The sequence below is a fragment of the Eretmochelys imbricata genome, chromosome 5 (genome assembly GCF_965152235.1).
Source record: "Eretmochelys imbricata isolate rEreImb1 chromosome 5, rEreImb1.hap1, whole genome shotgun sequence".
NCBI lineage: Eukaryota > Metazoa > Chordata > Testudines > Cheloniidae > Eretmochelys > Eretmochelys imbricata.
Window position 1 is genome coordinate 65,733,084 of NC_135576.1, and position 7,981 is coordinate 65,741,064.

The following is a 7,981-nucleotide window of genomic DNA, read 5'->3' on the forward strand; positions in this document are numbered from 1 at the left end:
TATTGTTGTGTCGTGCTTTGATGTGCAGAAAATGGGAGGTCACTGGCAGATAAGTGTTTCAAAACCGTAAGTCCTGTGTTAGCTTGGGACTGCATGAAGCATTTAGATTCCTGAGGCCTGATTTTCAGAAAGTCAGATGTGCAACTGTAAGTACGCAAGTGTCCATGCTGTTGCTGCAGTTGTATGCTACACATGCAGACTGGCAGGGATGCGTGTGATCAAATGCCAGTGTGAAATATTAAGTCAGTGCATGCATCTAACTGTCCCTTTGCTCATGCAAATAACAGATGTATGTGCTCATTTGTGGTAATGGTGTATGCCAATTAGGCATGCAATTTCACATACAAAATTGAATGCCTGATGCTTTGAGAATCCTCTCAACCAATGATACTCTCAGTCAAGGTTTCAGAGCATATAAAATGGCTCTTACACTTACAAGAAAGCGAAAATCTCAGCCCAGTGAAATCCATTGCTGTCTTCTTGCTTTCCTGGTGCAGTGTCTGCCATTAAAGTCCTTAAACTCTAAAGATGCATTGAAATGGAATCTGAACAATTCTGAATCATGAAAGTGAGATCCTCACAGGTTATCTTGACTATAGAGCTTCAGTCTATAATGATCCATCAATACAAAAAGAATCTTTGAGTGGGCAAAGTCTTTTCTGTAGCAGTACAAAATCAGAAGGGTGGTAATGTGAGACTTACTATTTCTGCCTTATACAGGGCTAGCAAAACAAAAGCAACTTCATGATAAATTAGGAAAACATGGCTAACTTACTGATGTACTGAGACCAGCCTTACATTCTTGGGAGTATTATAGGGCTTTGTGAAGCCTAGAGAAACAATGTTTTCACTTAAAACAGAGTTGACTTAGCATATTCAGGGAGGTAAATGGGTGTTGAAGTACATACATACAAATTCTGATACATAGTGCATAGACTAATAGCTGCTATAGGAAATCATTAAAAACAGCTCAGAATTCAGCTTTTCCCTTCCTAAATTCCAATTTGGTTCATGATATCAACCAACCAGGCAAAATAGATACATACATATTTTAAAAATAGTTTACTCAAAAGCCTAATCAAACCAAAACACTTGTAGCACGATATGAGTTTTTCTAAACTCTGGCTGTAACAGACAGAGGTTGAGGTCCTGGCCTCACTGAAATCAGTGGAAGTTTGTCAGTGACCTCGATGGATTCAGGACTTCACCCCGATTTCTGAGGCTCAACTGAGAATCTCCTGCTACTGACCTCAGAAATCAGATTTCTAAAGCAGACCCACCTAAGCAGACCTCACGTGTAGCAGCAACACATAAGGAAGGAGGCAACCTTTTAAATAACTGTTGGAGACCATTCAGAGCTTTAAAGACTATCTTAAGCATCTTGAATTTCACCCAGAAGTGACTAGGTCGTGAGTATGATATACAAAACATACATATTGGGGCACTTGGAGAGGAAGTCGCGGATTTCAGCATTAGCTGGAGCTTCCACAAGCTCTTCAAGAACATGACACCCCCTCTACATCACTTCACTGGCTTCCCCTTTTCTACCACATGAAGCATAAACTACTTGTCTTTTTTTAGGCCCTTTGTGTCCTATTTCTGCCTTTCCTATTGTATGTGCCTTTAAGCCATTCATGTCCCACTTCTGCTTCACCAGCAATACCAGACCTTGCTGTTCATTTGTCACATTTTCCAACAAGAGCCATTACGCCTTCTGCCATGCTGCCCTTTATTCATGGAAGAGAGCACCCAGTAAAGAGACACGACATTATCCTCCTTCAAATATCTCCTTAAAACCCATCTCTGGTGTGATACCTACGAAACTAGTAATTGTTCGACTGTTACCTTGTGGTACTTTGTCCCTATTCCACCCCATATCTGTCTGTTATATTTGCCTGTTATGTCTCATCTTGTACTGAAATTGGAAGTTTCCTGGCAGAAAACTATCTTTTCATTGTGTTTGCCTTGCACAATGGGACCCCAATCATTATTTGTACTGCTGTAGTGCCTAAACTGTTAGAAGCAGAATGAAGTTTAAAACTGTACCAGACTAGAACACAGTTGTTTAAGAAGGAGAATGAAGTAGGTATCAGAGACGGATTATGTGAACTCTTCAAGTGCTGTGGGTGTTAATATCACTGCATGTTGATTAAGGATATGCTGTACTTGTATTACACCCTGAATTCTGAATATATCATTTTGATAGTTCATTGCAGATGTAGAGTGAAGAAAAGCAACTGCAATTTTAAAGATGACGACTAGGGAGGATCAGAAAGACCTAGACCAGGAAGAAGTGGTAGAGAAGATCCTAGTGATAATGGAGAAGAAGCCCTAATAGCTAGAGAAATATGAGCTGATAAAAACAGATCAGTCTCAGAAAAGTTAGGCCATGTCAAAAATTGGGTAATTGCTTTTGAAGAGATAATGCTGAGAGCACAATGCTATGGACTGGTGAAGTCTAATTGGGTTTCAAAATGTGCTTTTGATGCAAAGAGAAATAATAGATAGAACTTAAGCTTGGGTCCATGGCAAAAGTGCTAAAAGTAAAAGGTATCCATCAGGCAAGGGGTTAGGGAGGTGAGTTGTGGAGTACTATGAGGGTCAGTATGACAGCCAATACTTTCCAAACACTTGACTGTGACAGTATCACTAACGTGGTTTCCAAGTTTTGCTGATGACACCAGAAGCAACAGACCAGAAAACGTAGCGGTATATAATCAAATCCAGGAATCCTAGATCTGCAGGTTGGCCGGGGTTAAGTATAAATTTAAGTTAAATTTCACATATAAATTCTGGGAGTAAGCAGAATATACCCCAAATATACCCACAAACAATAACAAATGAAAGGGAGGAATATGAAAGAGAACATAAGCAGAAAAGGAAAAAAAAATTCTTGGAGAGATGAAGGATGGTCTTAGACGAAACACTGAATGGTTTCTTAAAAGTATTAAATAGAAAACGTAAATCTGAGAAGGAAATGCAGCCATTAAAAAAGAAAACAAAAGAGGCACCTACCTTGCTCTAGAAAGCTAAGGCAAAGACAACCAAAACCAAAGCTATACGAAGTAGTAGTAACCTTCAAAAAGATCCCTAAGAAGCTTCAAACAAATCCTGTTTCCCCTGCCCCATTCACCCTGCCAGAGAAACCTTACACCATTCTCTCCTACTCCAAAGATAGAATGCCTACTCTCCATCCAATTACCCAATCCCAAGCAAGAATTAGATTTTTTTTCTTGGTGTCTGCTGGTTCTCCAGGGCTAGAAACAGCAGCCTTTTGTCCTGTAAGGTCTTCTGTAAAGCCATGACATTTTTATGTATGGAAATGCTACTTTAGGTCATTTTTGGAAGTGTTTCATTTGTTTTAATTTTTCCCTTCTGAATCCTGTGCAGTTTGTACTCATAATTACTAAGGCACCTGGATTTTCTGGTGGTGGAATATACGAAACAGAGCCATGGAACATCATGGATTCATAGAAAACTATTCAAAAAGCTCCCTTACGTCATCTTAGAAACTCTTAGACCCAGAAGCTCTATTTAAAACCTAACTGGGCATGGAAGTGTTGCTTAAAGTGAAATTCAAGTCCTCATTAAGCAATTCCTTAGAATCTTCCCCAGGCATTGCACACTAATGCCTTCAGCTAGGCAGTATGAGGGGAGTGATTGATCATATTCATTTCCTTGCCTGTAATTTTGTCTTTCAGTGGGAACATGCCCTGCTTCATCACAACCTGTCCTGGTTTATTGCATTTGACAACTTTCGAACATCTGGTTGCATGGTGATGGTTATTGATTCTCGATGTTTCTGGTTAGAGAGGAAATAACAAATCTTTATTTTTATTGGGTGTGGAAGGGTAAGTTCAGCCTGATGTTTCAATATCTGATCTGTTTGTTGTAGATTTCGTTCATGTTCCTCTTAGCTTTGGCAGTATGGCTTAGGAAATAATGTCATTGAGGCACACTTGTGGAAGGAGCTGACAGAAACTACACTAGTGGGAAAGAGGACCCTCTTGTTCACCTCCAAGACTTGGAAAAGCCCATCAGCAACAGACTCCCATTCAGGGAAAATTAAATGACAGGTAAGGGAATGAATGTTATCATGTTTGAGTCACCTGTGTAAAGATGAGTGGATGAGATCACACAAGGAAACTGCGTGGAGCAAACGGAGAAGGGGGATGTTAGAGAGCTTATTCCATCACTCTCCCACTTCCCTGGTCCTTCTCGCATGAACAGAGAGCAACAATACCCTAAGTCCGAAGGTGCAAACAATTCGATGTTTATTGGGGTGAACTTCCAGCAAGCTTAAATACAAGTTCCTTTTTCCTTATTTTCAAATCCCAACTTACTATATAAATTAGGGGCAAACAGGAAGTAATATTCTTAGCTACACCTTCACCAATCATTCTACTGAAATTTAACTAAGGAACAATCACAGAACCAGACAGAGATTATACAGACAAACAATAGCAAAGTGGGAACTCAGAGTAACAGCCGTGTTAGTCTGTTAGTCGGATCCGATGAAGTGAGCTGTAGCTCACGAAAGCTCATGCTCAAATAAATTGGTTAGCCTCTAAGGTGCCACAAGTACTCCTTTTCTTTTTGCAAAGTGGGAACCATAATGACAAAACAATACAGAAGTGAGGATTTCACAACTACATCTATAAAGACATAAGAGTTTCCCAGCTGTGTCTATTGTTAAGTGAGTTCTTACCAGACAGAAAACTATCAACCTCAATTTCCTTTTACATCTTCTAGGCACTTCCCTTTCTCTGGAGGTGATAGGCACTATAAGGACAGGATTGTATTCCGAACAGCCCAGTAGCACCTTCTTTCAATGTGACTACTTTGGAATGTGAGGATGTGACCGGTCGCTTCCCAGCTTATGGCTGCCTCTGTCGCTTAGCCAAAGGCCTTAGCCTAAGAACAGGGCCTCAGACTGTCACAGTAAGAGAAGGACCTTACACTGGCAGACAGTGATTTTGATTCTTTCTTTTATACCTCTAACTAGCCAAGTGATAAGAATACACCTAAATTCTTAAAGTTATAGGCCTTTACAGACAGGCCTGAATATCTATATCCTATCAGGGGCCAAAGGGGAAGCACAGTGGGAGACCTCTCTCACCTTCCTGGGACAGTGAGAGAGGGAGGAGGATTCACCAAGAGAAATGTCAAGTGAAAGGCTAGAGAGGTAAGAAGATGAGCTGGAAGTGCGGGGCAGGATCAGAAGAAAAGGGTTTAAGGAGGAGGGTATGATCACAATGTCAAAAGCAGCAGAGAGATGTCAAGGTTGAAGTAGAGGCCTGAGGTTAGGCCAGGAAGAGGTTGATCGAGACCTTAGTGGAAGCAGTTTCAGTTGAGTGGAGAGGGCAGAAGCCCATTTGGAGGGGGCTGAGGGTAGGGGTAGATGGGAGGAACTTGAGGTTATGGCTGTGCTGAACGCTCAGTAAACTTGGAAGAGAAGGGGAGAAAAATCTGAAATCGCATGAAAAAACTAATAAAAAGTCAGTCAGCTCAATACTTTTGCACGCACTGTTTGCAAAAGAAGTAACGTATACCAGCCCCTCAACTTTATAAGGGTGGCTTGAAGCTCTGGTCAGCGTGCATGGGCAGCTGGCCCAATTGTTACAGCCTTGTTCATTGATAATGCCAAAAATATAAGGAGCAATCTGAGCAATGAGAAGAGAGAAACCATACAAATTTTATACTATACATTTTGATTAGATAGCTTTGGTTTAAGAATTATTCCCAAATGTGTCTGTGTATTCCAGCATAAATGTGAAATATAGCATGTGTTGAGATGACAAACCCTTTACACTAGCTTTGTAACCCAGTCTCTCTTTAGTAAGATTCTTGCCTACTCTAAATCAAGGTGATCAGTTATTTCTCTGAAGGTCATGGAAACCTGAGTGCTGAAACATGCCACAATTCTGAAACTGGTGTTAGAAGCTTGAGCGCCTTGTGAAAACCTGAGGAGGCCATGAATTTTCTGTAGTACTGTGCATTAACCTATTTTTCTCACACGTACAAAAAATCTCTAACAAAAGTGTTAGGAAGTGGGATGCTTTTAGCATTCTATTTCAGGATGCGATACTGCAGTGGCTGAAAAGCTGCACTGTGTGAGCTACTGTCTGCAAATGGATGAAAGTACAAAGAGAGGGATGGAGTACCATAGTGCTGGATCTGGCAGAGCCCAGTAGAAGTAGGACTAAGTTAAGGATATGAGGTTGGGGAGAAAAGAGCAAGAAAGTGTAAGCAATGTAAGATTATTTTCTTTAACAACTTAGTTCAATGATTTAATATTTCTGATTGAGAGCAACTTGCTTAGAATTTGATGAAGGAAAATGTGGGTCTAAATCAAGGGAAAATTGTGAAAGGTGTCCAGAACAATCATCGTGTTATAAGTAATTAAATCCATTGAAGTTTTCAAACTGTCCTTCTATATTAGCATTTTTCTATAACATTTCTCACCATAGCATTTAAGGTGCTCCTTTTAATTTTTACCAAAATCTTTCACAGAATTCAATTTATGTTGTTCAATCATTTTATTCTATTTAGAACCAGAAAAAAAAAAAACACTTTTGGCTAATGGGGGCTGGGATGGTAACCTTGAAATCTATTAAACTTGAGTGGGGATAGTCTTTCAAACAAAGGATGGCAGCCTAATACATTGCTTGTCATTTTAAAAGCAGAACTGGACAAAAAAGGTCTCAGTGCTGTGCTGTAGGAAACTGAGGCAGGACAAGAGGATCTGAAAAGACAGTTCCCATCTCTAATTTCTGTGAGACAGTCATCTTTTAAAGGTGCTCAAGCAGTTCATAAAATCCAGTCCGTGATTAAACATTTCAAAAGGGTCTTTTGATGGCTAGATTATTTAGAAATTCTCATCAGTTAGATCAGTTATTGCATGCTAGCTTCTCACATTAGTTTTTCCATTGGTCTGATAATACCTGGGGCATTTCAGCAGCAATAAACCTAGCTAAAAATAGCCCCCTTTAAAATTTCTTCAAAAGCTAAATAGCTGCATGTGAAAGGAAGGGAGCACAGAGAGTTATGAGCCTTAATGGTGAAATTACAGGGTTAAGAACAAATGTCTAAAGATACCTTTTAAGGGAAAGCATCTTAAAATAGTAACTTTGGAGTTTGAATATTCAAATCCACAAATGGATGATTAGAAAAACAGAGCCCCATCTGACCTAGATCTGTACCTTCTCAGACTATCTCACAAGCTCAGCTGAATCCAGTCGAGCCAGCACTTGACGCAGAGGTTTCCAAGGAAGTTCCAAGAGTTGCAGGAAGTTGTGGTGGTGATGATTCAGTCAATGTGTGGCTCTCTCCCTCTAAATCAGCCGTGAAGCAATGCCTGAGAATGATGGTGTGGAAGGTAGAGGACACTGATGCTAGCTGATCCAAAATAAAACTTTGGTTGCTAAAGACCTCATGCAAGATTAGAGGGGTTCTCCTCAGTTACCTAGCAAAGTTCCAGTGTGGGTAGGGAAACTGAAGTATTGACAAGTCCATGTGTTCAACAATCTTAAGGCAGGCCCTCCAAAACCATGCAATTGACTTAAAATCATGTTATTTGAAAAATAATAATAATAATAATAAATGGAAGGGGAGTATTTTTATTTGCCTCCTAGTTTTGGAGCCTTTAGGATTCTCTGGCTTCATGGTATCAAGTTTTTCTCTGCTCTCAGGAAGGCTAGAAACTTTTTATTTTTTAAATGAAAAGCTGAGATTATTATGTAGTCTCTTGATTCCAGAACCTGGGACTTCACCAAATGTTGTAGAGACTCAAATTGAAATTGTGAGAGTTGGGAACACTGAAACTGGGAACTGTATTCTGCCTTCTTCAATTCTCCCTATAGTTTCTATATGATATTTTTAATTTTCTGTCCTTACTTACTGTGTTGCTGTGAAACAGCTACTGGTTTCACCTTAGAGGTGACGGGTGCATTTCTGTGAAGGATGAAATGCTAATTTACAT